We start from the raw sequence: 12,923 nt of genomic DNA on the forward strand, positions 1-12,923 counted from the left end.
CTTATTTACAAAACTGTGTTTACCTGATTATTTATTGATCATCATTTTGGGCTTCAAAGTCAGACTGTGTATGTTTTTATTCGGTGTCATGATGGTATTTTTTTACCTTTTAATGAATCCTCCGGCGCTGACGCTACGCCAAAGTCGGTCCCCCCCCTCGGCGGGCCGGGGGTTTGAGAACCCTGGCCTAAAAGGGTCTATTCTTTTTATCACATGACGCTAACATGTACTCAAGATAACCTGAACCTCTCCAACGGTCCCAAAGCGAGCGGGAAAGAGGTACCGAGTAATTGGAGGCTGCTCTGGAGCCTCTAATGGGATAGAAAACGCTGTCCATGAGTCCGAGGTTTCAGAGGGCAGCTTCAGAACTGACCCTTCAAGTGACACTTCAAAACCACTCGACGCCAACGACGACAATGACTATTATATTGAAGCAGAGAGAATGAGGACAGAACACAACACGAGTCCTGGTCTTCACCCAGAATCCAAAAGAGCAAAAGCACTGATTTCAGCCGCGATGAAAAGGGGCATAAAGTCGATGTAACGTGAAACAAACGGCCCTTTTAAAGCCTCCGTGAGACCTTTCATCTGCGCTGCGCTACGAGGGGGCTAAACAAACCCTGCTGACTTTGTGTTCTTGAAGAGGCGGATCTGAGTGGAGGTCAGCCCCCCCCCCCCCCGTCCCTTTAAAGACAAAGACCTGAGTGGCAGCCCGCTTGGCCGGAGATGAGAGGGCAGTTATTTCCAGCGGCCTCCTCATTTATTTGCGTACGTGTTTTAGGAGACCCAAAGCAGCGAGCTGGATGCCTGGGTGCGGCGCTGATAAAGCAAGAAGGGGACTCTGTGACCCCCCCCCAGAGTGAGTCGAGGGGCAGCGTGGGGGGGCTCTAAGCAGGGGATCAGGGCTCTAAGCCAGGCGGATACACTCGGCTGGATAACATGTCTTTAATGCGACTGATGGACGGCCCAACTGGCGCCCCGGCTGGCTGGCACCGAGCCCGGCGTTCTTCCACCGGCCGGAGAGGGAAAGTCAGGGGGACAGAGGGACGGGGACAGAAAGACAGACAGACAGTGGAACAGAGAATGAGACAGAACTGAGGGTGAACCTCTACTGAGTTCCTGCACCTACATTCTAAATGGAGATGTGGGGTTAAAGTTACTTTCCCCTGTAGACTGGGGGGATTATATATTCATATTTCCAGTTGATAAGAAACCCATTTCCTTCTGTTCATACTTTAATCATTTTTGGGGGGAAATATGATGAACTTTATCGTTATCGGCCCAAATGGCGGGTGGGCGCTGTCCGCGGTCCTGAAGCACAGTTTCAACCTTCATGGCCATGACTCACACAGGTGTGAAGGCACCTTTAGAGCTCTGATAGAAACTCTTTGTAAAAGCATTTCAATAAGCCATGTCATCATGATGGAGTACAACTTCGCCTGATCCCCCCTAAATAAAGCCCCCCTTAAAATAAAACATGCAATCAGTTATTTGAGCTTTATATATTGCAGGAGTGTTTTTGTTCCTGGATTTATTATTTGATCCTGGATCAGATTACTGGAACCACAGCCGGGGAGAATTTTTTCCTCCATCCCCAAAAAACTATAATAAACTATGAAGACGTGGAATGTGAGCGGGTCGGATGACGCCTGCGGCTCTATTTGTGAAGATGAGCTGACGAGCGACTGATCAGCTGGCTTTATTTGAACGAGGGGGGTTTACGTTCAGAGGCTCCTGAGGAAGTCAAACTGTGTTTGGATCATGGGACGCTTGGACTGCAGAGGGACGTTTTTCGTAAATAAACGGAGCTCAGGCTCCTCGGCTCCCCTCTGAGCGATTACCATATCTTACTATCGGGATTATTATCGTTACAAACCCTCATCTGCTCGATGGAAACACGAGCCTTTAGTCTTCGGTGATCTGGGTGCAAGCATCGACACCAGGAGGATTTGTGACAAATTAAACATAAAGTCACATTTATTTTCTGGTTATGTTTGAAGGGAAAGGAGAGAACGTCTGTTGTCTTCTAAAAAAAAACCCACCATGAGGGTTGGCAAGCTCTTATATTACAAATATTCACCCAATAAATGAACCCAAATTACCCTTTTAGAGCCGTAAACAATCATTTCATGTTTTGAAGCCCCCCAATTCAATCCAATGTTTCCACAAATTCTTTTTTGGCTTCTCTCCAGGTGTCACACGTAAGGACTTGAGATGAAAACGATCATTTCATGCTTACGTTCTCCTTCAGAGCATTTCGCTTATCAGAAATATAACACTCATAACAACGTGATTAATCGCCTGAGATGCCGGCAGCGGCGCTCGTTCTCATTGTTGACCGACCCGGGTCGCAGCGCGGCGGGGAGGGCCGGTGCCCCCTAAAAACCCTCCCACCTCACAGACCAGATGGAGGCCGTTACAGTGGCCTGAAAGACCCGGGAGAGAGAGGGAGGTAGAGAGAGGGAGAGAGAGAGAGAGAGGGAGAGAGAGAGAGAGAGGGAGAGAGAGGGAGAGAGAGAGAGAGAGGGAGAGAGAGAGAGAGAGGGAGAGAGAGGGAGAGAGAGAGAGAGAGGGAGAGAGAGAGAGGGAGGTAGAGAGAGGGAGAGAGAGAGAGAGAGGGAGAGAGAGAGAGAGAGGGAGGGAGAGAAAGTGAGAGCGGGAGGTGGAAGCGTCTCGCCTTTCCAAAAGGAAAATCTCCAATTACCGCAATTGCTGAAATATTTTTGACCTGCTGTTTTTTCTTCTTCAGGCTTCACTGATACAAAAATCTCGCTCCCAGCATGCAACAGCGAGCCCAATCCTACGAGAGAGCGGGCCGCACATTAAAGACATGCAAATCCACGCGTCTGGGCCGAGGAGCATTAGCAGGATCGCTGCCTCTATTTTCAGCGTCTGCATGCGTGTGCGTGTGCGCGCTGCTCTCTCTCGCCGAGGTGTGCGATGACTTCCTTAAGCCGACGGCTTTCATGTCCTAGTGAGACAGTCTGGGCGTCGAGATATGTTGGCGGAAAATATTCCGCCCATAATTGAGACGCTTCACAGATGAAGCTGTCAAGCGGCGCTTCAAACGGAATTCACAGCGGCGGCTGGAAGAAGATTTCTAGGACAGCGGCGTGAAGAATATCCTTTTTTTATTTCCAAACAAGCTCCAAATGATTACGGGACGGCTTTCGGGGGAGAATTGCTTAAGAGTTGGCAAAGATGTTTTTTTTAATTTTTAGTGTTGTTATAATAAGTTTTCTGCAGATAGAGGATGGTCAAAAAGAACAAAAAGCGGAAAATGCAAAGCACAAGTCAAAAGGGAGGGAGGCGCTTGATTCGTTTGTTTGTACACCCGAAAGCCAATGTCGGCACAGAGGCTTCCAGGTGATGTAATGCAGCGTGTGGCGGCCATGTTGGCTTCTCTCCCATCATGCATTGCTGATCAGCTCATCCCCAACTATGAATTCTCACTGATGAATTCTTGATTGAACATCTTGTTCTTAAAACAAAAGGTATCATCGCCCCCGAACCTGACTGAGGAAACTGAGTTTCCTTCAAGACATTTTATTTTGAAGAGCTCGTTTAGCTCCACGCTAAACTGACGCTTGTTGCTTGACCCTTTACTCAGTTCTCAGGTCTACTCCTCATTTGTCATTTCCACGGCTGTGGGAATTAAACGGCGGTTAAACGTGACGCCGCTGGCCGCCCTGGATCGTCGCGTCGCCGCCGCGATGCATCGGCGGAGGGATCGTTTCTCTGATTTCTGATTTCAAAGACGGGTCGTTCCCGGTAAAACGACACGTCTGAGACTTTTCACCCCGAAGCCCCGGGCGCCGGCCGAAGTGCTCTTTGTTTTGCACGAGAGGAGGCGGGGCCTCGGGAGCAGTCGGGGGGCCCGACGCAGAGCCTGATACCTTTGGCCGCGGACAGCGTATGGCGCCGGGAACCGGATACAACGCAAACAAACACAGGACGCGGGGACGGGCCGTCACAGACGATGGAATTACACAGGCTGTGTGTGTGTGTGTGTTTAGGGTGTGTGTGCACACTGGTAGCACATCAGCCTTTAAGACAAAGAGTCCACGCCAGCGTCACTGCCGGGGGGCCAAACGCAGTATGTAGTAAATCAGCACACCAGGCGTTACTGTAGTAAGTCGATATACTCATTGTTGAGATTTCACGTATTTGAATGGAGCAACTTCATCAAGTCAAAGGAAAGAACAAGACAAGGTCCAGGTTCTCTTCCAGACGTAGCAAAGTCTCATCTAGATTTCTGGACAATAAATCTGGAGAAGACAAATACAGGGTCTTCAGTCGCTGCTCAGAAGGCAATTCAGATCCGAAGCATCAAGACGAGACAAAAATGTAGAAATAAAACAGGCACCTGAGAGGACACCTGGAGCTCTGCGGGCCGCGCGCTGATGTTCGGCGAGGGGGGGCTGATGCACACGACGGCCACGCCTCCTCGTTACCTTTCTGACAAGAACGTGGACACTGAGCTCTCACCTGGAGACACAAGGACATACAACCCGTTAAAGCCACCGCCCTGTTGTACAAAAGGACCCTTTGTGGAGTTCACGGAAGGACACACACACACACACGCACACACACACAAACCCCAGAAAACCTGAGTGCTCCATTTACAAGAGCTGCATCTATCTGGTATATCGTCTGCATCATTCTGTACAGTTGTTAGTGTGTGTGTGTGTGTGTGTGTGTGTGTGTGTGTGTGTAGAGTGGCAGTGCGTGCTGCTGCTGTGTGAGGTGACCTGACAGCAGGTCCTGTCTGTGCTGAAGATAAACTGTTGGGAAGCTGCTTCATGGTTTTCCCTGTTTCTCTTTCTGTTTGTCTCGCTCTCTTCCTGTCAATCTAATATGCATGTTTACACACACACACACACACACACACACACACACACACACACACACACACACACACACACACACACACAAATCTGAGTCTCTTAATTACCTCATTTGACACTCGGTAGATGACATTTGCTTGCATGCATTCGCACCTTCCCACACAGACACACACAAGCAACAAACCCATAGGCATCAAACCAAAGGAGCACACACACACACACACACACACACAGGACCGCCAGTGTCTCAGGTGCGAGGAAGGCGGTGAAGGTCGAACACAGACCTTCATTAGACGCCATTAAAATTAAACAGCCAGATGATTATTATTTCATCGCTGATTCTGACTTTTTTCATCATCATCTTCTTTTTCAAGACCATTTACAGACGCTGCTGCAGACAAACGTGTCGACGCAGGACTTTCACCCAGGGAACCATAATACCTCAGTAGAACCCTTTAATACCTCAGTAGAACCCTTTAATACCTCAGTAGAACCCTTTAACACCTCAATAAAACCCTTTGATACCTCAGTAGAACCCTTTAATACCTCAGTAGAACCCTTTAATACCTCAGTAGAACCCTTTAACACCTCAATAAAACCCTTTGATACCTCAGTAGAACCCTTTAATACCTCAGTAGAACCCTTTAATACCTCAGTAGAACCTTTTAATACCTCAGTAGAACCCTTTAACACCGCAGTAGAACCCTTTAACACCTCAATAGAACCCTTTGATACCTCAGTAGAACCCTTTAATACCTCAGTAGAACCCTTTAACACCTCAGTAGAACCCTTTAATACCTCAGTAGAACCTTTTAATACCTCAGTAGAACCCTTTAACACCTCAGTAGAACCTTTTAATACCTCAGTAGAACCCTTTAACACCTCAGTAGAACCCTTTAATACCTCAGTAGAACCCTTTAACACCTGAGTAGAACCCTTTGACACCTCAGTAGAACCCTTTAATACCTCAGTAGAACCCTTTAACACCTCAGTAGAACCCTTTAATACCTCAGTAGAACCCTTTAACACCTCAATAAAACCCTTTGATACCTCAGTAGAACCCTTTAATACCTCAGTAGAACCCTTTAATACCTCAGTAGAACCCTTTAACACCTCAATAAAACCCTTTGATACCTCAGTAGAACCCTTTAATACCTCAGTAGAACCCTTTAATACCTCAGTAGAACCTTTTAATACCTCAGTAGAACCCTTTAACACCGCAGTAGAACCCTTTAACACCTCAATAGAACCCTTTGATACCTCAGTAGAACCCTTTAATACCTCAGTAGAACCCTTTAACACCTCAGTAGAACCCTTTAACACCTCAGTAGAACCTTTTAATACCTCAGTAGAACCCTTTAACACCTCAGTAGAACCCTTTAATACCTCAGTAGAACCCTTTAACACCTGAGTAGAACCCTTTGACACCTCAGTAGAACCCTTTAATACCTCAGTAGAACCCTTTAATACCTCAGTAGAACCCTTTAACACCTCAGTAGAACCCTTTAACACCTCAGTAGAACCCTTTAATACCTCAGTAGAACCCTTTAATACCTCAGTAGAACCCTTTAACACCTCAGTAGAACCATTTAATACCTCAATAGAACCCTTTAACACCTCAGTAGAACCCTTTAACACCTCAGTAGAACCCTTTAATACCTCAGTAGAACCCTTTAACACCTCAGTAGAACCCTTTAACACCTCAGTAGAACCCTTTAATACCTCAGTAGAACCCTTTAACACCTCAGTAGAACCCTTTAATACCTCAGTAGAACCCTTTAACACCTCAGTAGAACCCTTTAACACCTCAGTAAACCCTTTAATACCTCAGTAGAACCCTTTAATACCTCAGTAGAACCCTTTAACACCTCAGTAGAGCCCTTTAATACCTCAGTAGAACCCTTTAATACTTTTACTGCATAGAAGACGATCGATGCTCCTGACACACAATCCACTTTCAGCTCGGCGCGAGAAGTTTTCTCCTAAACTTCTCCAGTTATTAGATTTGAGTCGTTCATTTTTCATTTCGACGGCTTCATTAAAGCCGGAAAAAGCTGAAAATATTTCTGTGCGATCGCGAATTCTCGTCCATTTCCCTCACGTCTGCCTCTCTCTCTCTCCACATATGCTTCATTAGAAGTAATGCTTTGCCCCCCCCCGTGATGTCATTGGCTGGATGGAGCGTCTGCTGCACCGGTATTGGCTGGTGAGGCGAGAGCTGTGCCACTTATTCACTGCCCTGCAGTGGTGGGGAGGTGTGTGTGGGGGGGCATGAGCCAGACAGTGCAGCCGTCAGCATTGGCAGCTCTCGATGAAGCTGAGCATGAGGATGGCATGACCTTCACACACACATACACACACACACACACACGTACAGGAAAGCGAATACAAGCTACATATTTTCCCCACGTTTTTTGCTCTTCTCACTAAATGCCTGCAGGCCGCGTCCAAAGTGTGTGTGTGTGTGTGTGTGTGTGTGTGTGTGTGTGTGTGTGTATGGGGGGTCGCATGGCAGTGACGGTCAGAGGACCAGATAATAAACAGCATAAACAACAGGAAACAGAACTGCTCTTGTTTGAAGTCGGGTCGGCGGCTCCTCTGCTCCCATAGAACTCTATAGAACTCTATAGGACTAGTTATATATTCCACTTTATATATACACACACATTTTAGTTCCTACCCCCAAATCTCAACAAATTGCACCGCCTCATTTGCCAAGAAGCACATACTTATACTGTATAAGTACACACACAGTATTAAATACAGTGTAGGAGGTCAGTACAGACAACCAGAAATCAGTAGTGGATCGTACATCAACATTAAGGGTCTTCATTTTATCATATCAGTATTGTATGATCGAGCCCCAAGTGGATTTGAGTTTCTCAGGGTGTCTTTGCAGTAACAACTTGATTTTCTCCACCTCTAAAAAGACCAGCAGGTCCTTTAACCACATGGAGGAGTTGGGAAGGCGACTTCCAGTCCAATAGGATTCTCCTAACGATGTTAGTTTCAGTGATTAAGTTGATCATTTGATATATTCGGGATATAAATCCTTTTAACTGCCGCTGGCAAGTTGAGAATTTTCTCATACAGTCTTGCGTTTGAACTCAGTAAACATTGTTGTTTGTTGTCTTAAACATGAGGTCTGCTACCCGAGCTTCAGCTCCCCCCCCGCCCGCCCCCGGCATCTCGCCCTCCTCCCTGACCCCTGACCTCCCCCCTGTCTCTTGGGCCCCCTACGTGGCGGCGCCTATTACCGGGGCCTCTCCTTGTGTCAGTGCAGCTGCTCTGAAAGAGGAGGATGAATGTGGGATCCTCGATAGTCCTCTGTGGCCGTCAGGTGTGGCAGACAGTGGACCCCCCCCCCCCCCCTGCCGTTACACCGGGATGAACCGCCGCTTTCATCCAACCGGCATCATGTGGAGTCAATTACTGGCTTTCCCTCTGACGTAGTATTCTGCTGATCGATGTAAAATGTACGAGGTTATGCTTTTACCTCTGAACAGGGCACTGAACGTAAAGTGAAATATAAGATATTAATCTACAGTTACAGTTCCCATAGACGTCTATGAGGAAATGACTCTACTTCTCTGTAGTGACCAGCAGGGGGCGACTCCTCTGCTCCCATAGACGTCTATGAGGAAATGACTCTACTTCTCTGTAGTGACCAGCAGGGGGCGACTCCTCTGCTCCCATAGACGTCTATGAGGAAATGACTCTACTTCTCTGTAGTGACCAGCAGGGGGCGACTCCTCTGCTCCCATAGACGTCTATGAGGAAATGACTCTACTTCTCTGCAGTGACCAGCAGGGGGCGACTCCTCTGCTCCCATAGACGTCTATGAGGAAATGACTCTTCTTCTCTCTTGATTTATTCCCTCAGTAAACATTGTAAACATGAGTTCATGGTCTCAGCCTCTAGTTTATAGTCTTCTTAAATACGGCTTGATGTTATTTACAGATCAGGACTTCAGCTCTGCCTTCAACACCATCATCCCGTCTCTGCTGCAGGACAAACTCTCTTAGCTGTACCGCCCGACTCCACCTGCAAGTGGATCACAGACTTCCGGTCCGACAGGAAGCAGCGAGTGAAGCTGGGGAAACATGTCTCAGCCTCTCGGATCATCAGCACCGGTTCCCCCCAAGGCTGCGTTCTTTCCCCTCTGCTCTTCTCCCTGTACACCAACAGCTGCACCTCCAGCCACCAGTCCGTCAAGCTCCTGACTCCACCCTCATTGGACTGATCTCTGGTGGGGACGAGTCCGCCTACAGGTGGGAGTCTGACCATCTGGTGTCGTGGTGCAGCCAGAACAACCTGGAGCTCAACGCTCTAAAGACAGTGGCAGGACCTCAAGTGGGAGCTGAACATCAGCTCCATCACCAAGAAGGCTCAGCAGAGGTTGTTCTTCCTGAGGCAGCTGAAGAAATTCAACCTGCCAAAGACGATGATGGTCCACTTCTACACGGCCATCATGGAGTCCATCCTCTGCTCCTCCATCAGCGTCTGGTACGCTGCAGCCACAGCCAAGGACAAGGGCAGGCTGCAGCGTGTCCTCCGCTCTGCAGAGAGGCTGATCGGCTGCAATCTGCCGTCCCTGCAGGACTTGTTCGCTTCCAGGTCTCTGAAGCAGCTAAAAAGATGGTAGCCGACCCCTCTCACCCCGGACAAAACCTGTTTGTGCCCCTTCCATCTGGCAGGAGGCTGAGGTCCATCAGGACTAAGACCTCCCGCCACACCAACAGCAGTCGGGCTCATCAACAGAGCCCATAAAACCCAAATAGAGATAGAGAGAGAGAAAGGGAGGGAGGGTTCATCTTGAGTTTGATGATGTAACCGTGGACGAAGGCTCTGCTGTAGTCTATTTAGGAGGCGATATCCTCAAACGGCCCTGACTCCTTCCCTCTCTCTTCTTACGCTGGTGCCATTTATCTCCTCCTCACTCTATCTTCTCCCCCCCCCCTCCAGATATGCCCTCACGCACATTCAAATATCAGCTCCCTCTCACTGCTTGTCATCTGGCTGCACGTCTCCCTCTTCTGCGGCGCTAACAAGCTCCGCCCCTCCCGTCCACCGAGCCGCTCGTTGGATGACCTCGCTGCTTTTAATATAAGACGCATTTAGCTCTACTACACGTCTACGGCCTCGTGGTCACAAGCTCCTCCTCCTTCAACGCTCTCTCTCTCTCTGTTGGTTGCTGTTGCTGGAGACAAGATGCTGACAATTTGACTCTCAAAAAATTGCAATCACATTTTTGGGGCGGGGTCCTTGAGGTATAACGTCCCCTGTGTGTCTCCAGACATTCATGAGTGTACTGTACGTAAGTGAGCATCCTCCTCCGCTCTGACTGATGGAGGGTGGAGGACAGAGGGTGGGGTAATCTGCACCGGTTGCCATGACACCAGACAGCCCTCACTCGGTGAAGGCACGTAGCTTCCTCTCTGCTCTATTTCCCCTCAGCCCTCCACTCGGGAGTGTGTGCGTGTGTGTGCGTGCATGTGTGTGTGTGTGTGTGTGTGTATGTGTGTGTATGTGTGCATGTTGGCATGTCTACCTGGGACAGCCACATACATGCATGAAGCTAAGAGAGAAAAACTAGAACATGCATAGAGATGATCTGTACTGTTCCATATGTTGCACCAAGAGGGATGGAGGGAAGGGGGGGGGGCACAGCGGCGGTCTTAAGGGGGCGGTTAGTTAGAGTGTTTAATGTAGAAGCCCTGGTAACGAGTAGAGGAGTCTCTTTGTGGAGGTGATGGTGGGAAACTTTGCTCCTTGAATACCTGCATACATCGACATCAAACCCCCCCCCCCCTCCCCTGAATCCACCAGCAAATAGCTGCCCCCCAGGGGGGCGGACGCTTTGATGAGGCATCTATGTCAAAGCGTCCGTCTACGATCCGTCTTCGACCCGTCTGGATGAATAATTTAGCAGGTTTTATTTCCAGCCATCTGCTCTTCTCTCTCTCCATCATCCTTCTCTTCACATCTCCCTTCTGAAGTCACAACATCTACGAACTCGTTGTTCTTCTTGTTAACGTGAGAATAAAGAAGAGTGGTAGATTAAGGGAACCCGAAAAGAAATCCCTTTTGGGACCCGGCAATTGTTGGGAAGGGCCATTCAGAGCCCCTTTGAGGGCTTTTAGAGGCCCTTCGGAGGCTTTCTAGAGGCTTTCAGAGGCCTTCGGAGGCCCTTCTAGAGGCTTTCAGAGGCCCTTTAGAGGCCCTTCTAGAGGCTTTCAGAGGCCCTTTAGAGGCCCTTCTAGAGGCTTTCAGAAGCCCTTCGGAGGCCCTTCTAGAGGCTTTCAGAGGCCCTTTAGAGGCCCTTCTAGAGGCTTTCAGAAGCCCTTCGGAGGCCCTTCTAGAGGCTTTCAGAGGCCCTTTAGAGGCCCTTCTAGAGGCTTTCAGAAGCCCTTCGGAGGCCCTTCTAGAGGCTTTTAGAGGCCCTTCGGAGGCCCTCAGAGATCTGGATCAGATCGATAGCGAGCAGAGGTCTGCCACGCGTTCACTGGCATCACACGTGTGTCCCAACCAACCATAATAACAATTAATAATTCACGGTTACATGTGAGGAGACGACCACCGGGGGGGAGGTCCTCTTAAACAGTTAATCAGTCAGTGATCAATAGGTCACCATTGTTAATACATCAGTTCCACGTGGCTTTATTGGCCTATTTATTGGTTTTCGGGAAATAGAAAAAATTAAATTAAAAAACTACACAAACCAAAACATAAATGTTAAAAATGAAATATAAATAATGAATAAGGTATTAACGTTAAAGCTGTAAAAAAGGAAAACCAAGCAGTAAAAGTAACAGCATTCTGTACAAATGTGGATCTGTTTCTTCACCTCAGGATGCTGCGACACTGTAGTACTACTCCGCTGTGGTACTTGTGCACTGCAGTAGTACTACATTGTAGTAGTACTACATTTTAGTACTTGTACATTGTAGTACTTGTACACTGTAGTAGTACTTGTACACTGTACTGTACTATGCTTTGGTACTTGTACACTGCAGTAGTACTACATTGTAGTAATTGTACACTGTAGTACTACTCCGCTGTGGTACTTGTGCACTGCAGTTGTACTACATTGTAGTACTTGTACATTGTAGTACTTGTACACTGTAGTAGTACTTGTACACTGTACTGTACTATGCTTTGGTACTTGTACACTGCAGTAGTACTACAGTGTAGTACTTGTACACTGTAGTACTACTATGCTGTGGTACTTGTACACTGCAGTAGTACTACATTGTAGTACTTGTACGCTGTAGTAGTACTTGGACACTGTAGTACTACTGCACGGTAGTACTTGAGTTGACGTCAATGGGAGAATGTGCACTAATGTTCTTTGAGTGAGAGACAATTTTGAATTACCTGCTATAAAAACAGCCAAGCATGAGCCCCTCAACACACACACACACACACACACACACAGACACACGCACACACAGACACACAGACACACACACACACACACACACACACACACACACACACACACACACACACACACACACACACACACACACACGGCCCCTCCAAGACGTTCATCATCTCCAGCGACCTGCAGTGACCGGCTGCATGTATTAGTAATCAGCCCCCGTCACAGAGGAAAGAATTAACAAGGCGGCTCTTGTCGCCTCGGTAACAAAACGTGCACTTGTGCAGAGACACTAAAGCCTCCGGCTCTACAGATCTTGTTTCCAGGGACCCGATGAGAGGGAGGGGGGGCGTAATGGCGTCCGAGCAAGGTGTGTGTGCAGGATTAGAATACATCACATATTCTGTTAAACCATCTGGTCAGAAAAACTGAAGCAGCCGTAAAGAAGAATGAGAATCAGAACAGAACGAAAGGTGAACTACACAAACTGAAATGGGGGGGTTGGGTGGGGGGGGGGGGGGGGGGGGGTGAGGGATGAGGAGAATAGAGAAATAAAAGAAGGAGGAGAAGGAGCGAGCGAGTAACAGAGAGCGGAGGGGCTCTTGAGGGGAGGTGGGGGGGGCTGCTGATGATGCTGGAGCACAGCGCGGCCAGGCTGAACCGAGTGAACTGCAGCGGGGGTCAGGGAGTCC

General features: G+C 48.4%; 1 long non-coding RNA gene across 2 annotated transcripts in view; it reads right to left on the reverse strand.

Moving 5' to 3' along the window:
* LOC144410353 (uncharacterized) overlaps positions 1 to 12,923 on the reverse strand; it is a 36,466-nt gene that overhangs the window by 9,963 nt on the left and 13,580 nt on the right. Inside the window, exon 3 of one of the 2 annotated variants that reach the window (XR_013468368.1) lies at positions 4,367 to 4,483. The exons of the other annotated variant lie outside the window; for it this stretch is intronic. This is a non-coding gene — a long non-coding RNA (uncharacterized LOC144410353). The remainder of the gene's footprint in view (positions 1 to 4,366; positions 4,484 to 12,923) is intronic. 2 annotated transcript variants of the gene reach the window in all.

The sequence above is a fragment of the Gasterosteus aculeatus genome, chromosome 1 (assembly GCF_964276395.1).
Source record: "Gasterosteus aculeatus chromosome 1, fGasAcu3.hap1.1, whole genome shotgun sequence".
Lineage (NCBI taxonomy): Eukaryota > Metazoa > Chordata > Actinopteri > Perciformes > Gasterosteidae > Gasterosteus > Gasterosteus aculeatus.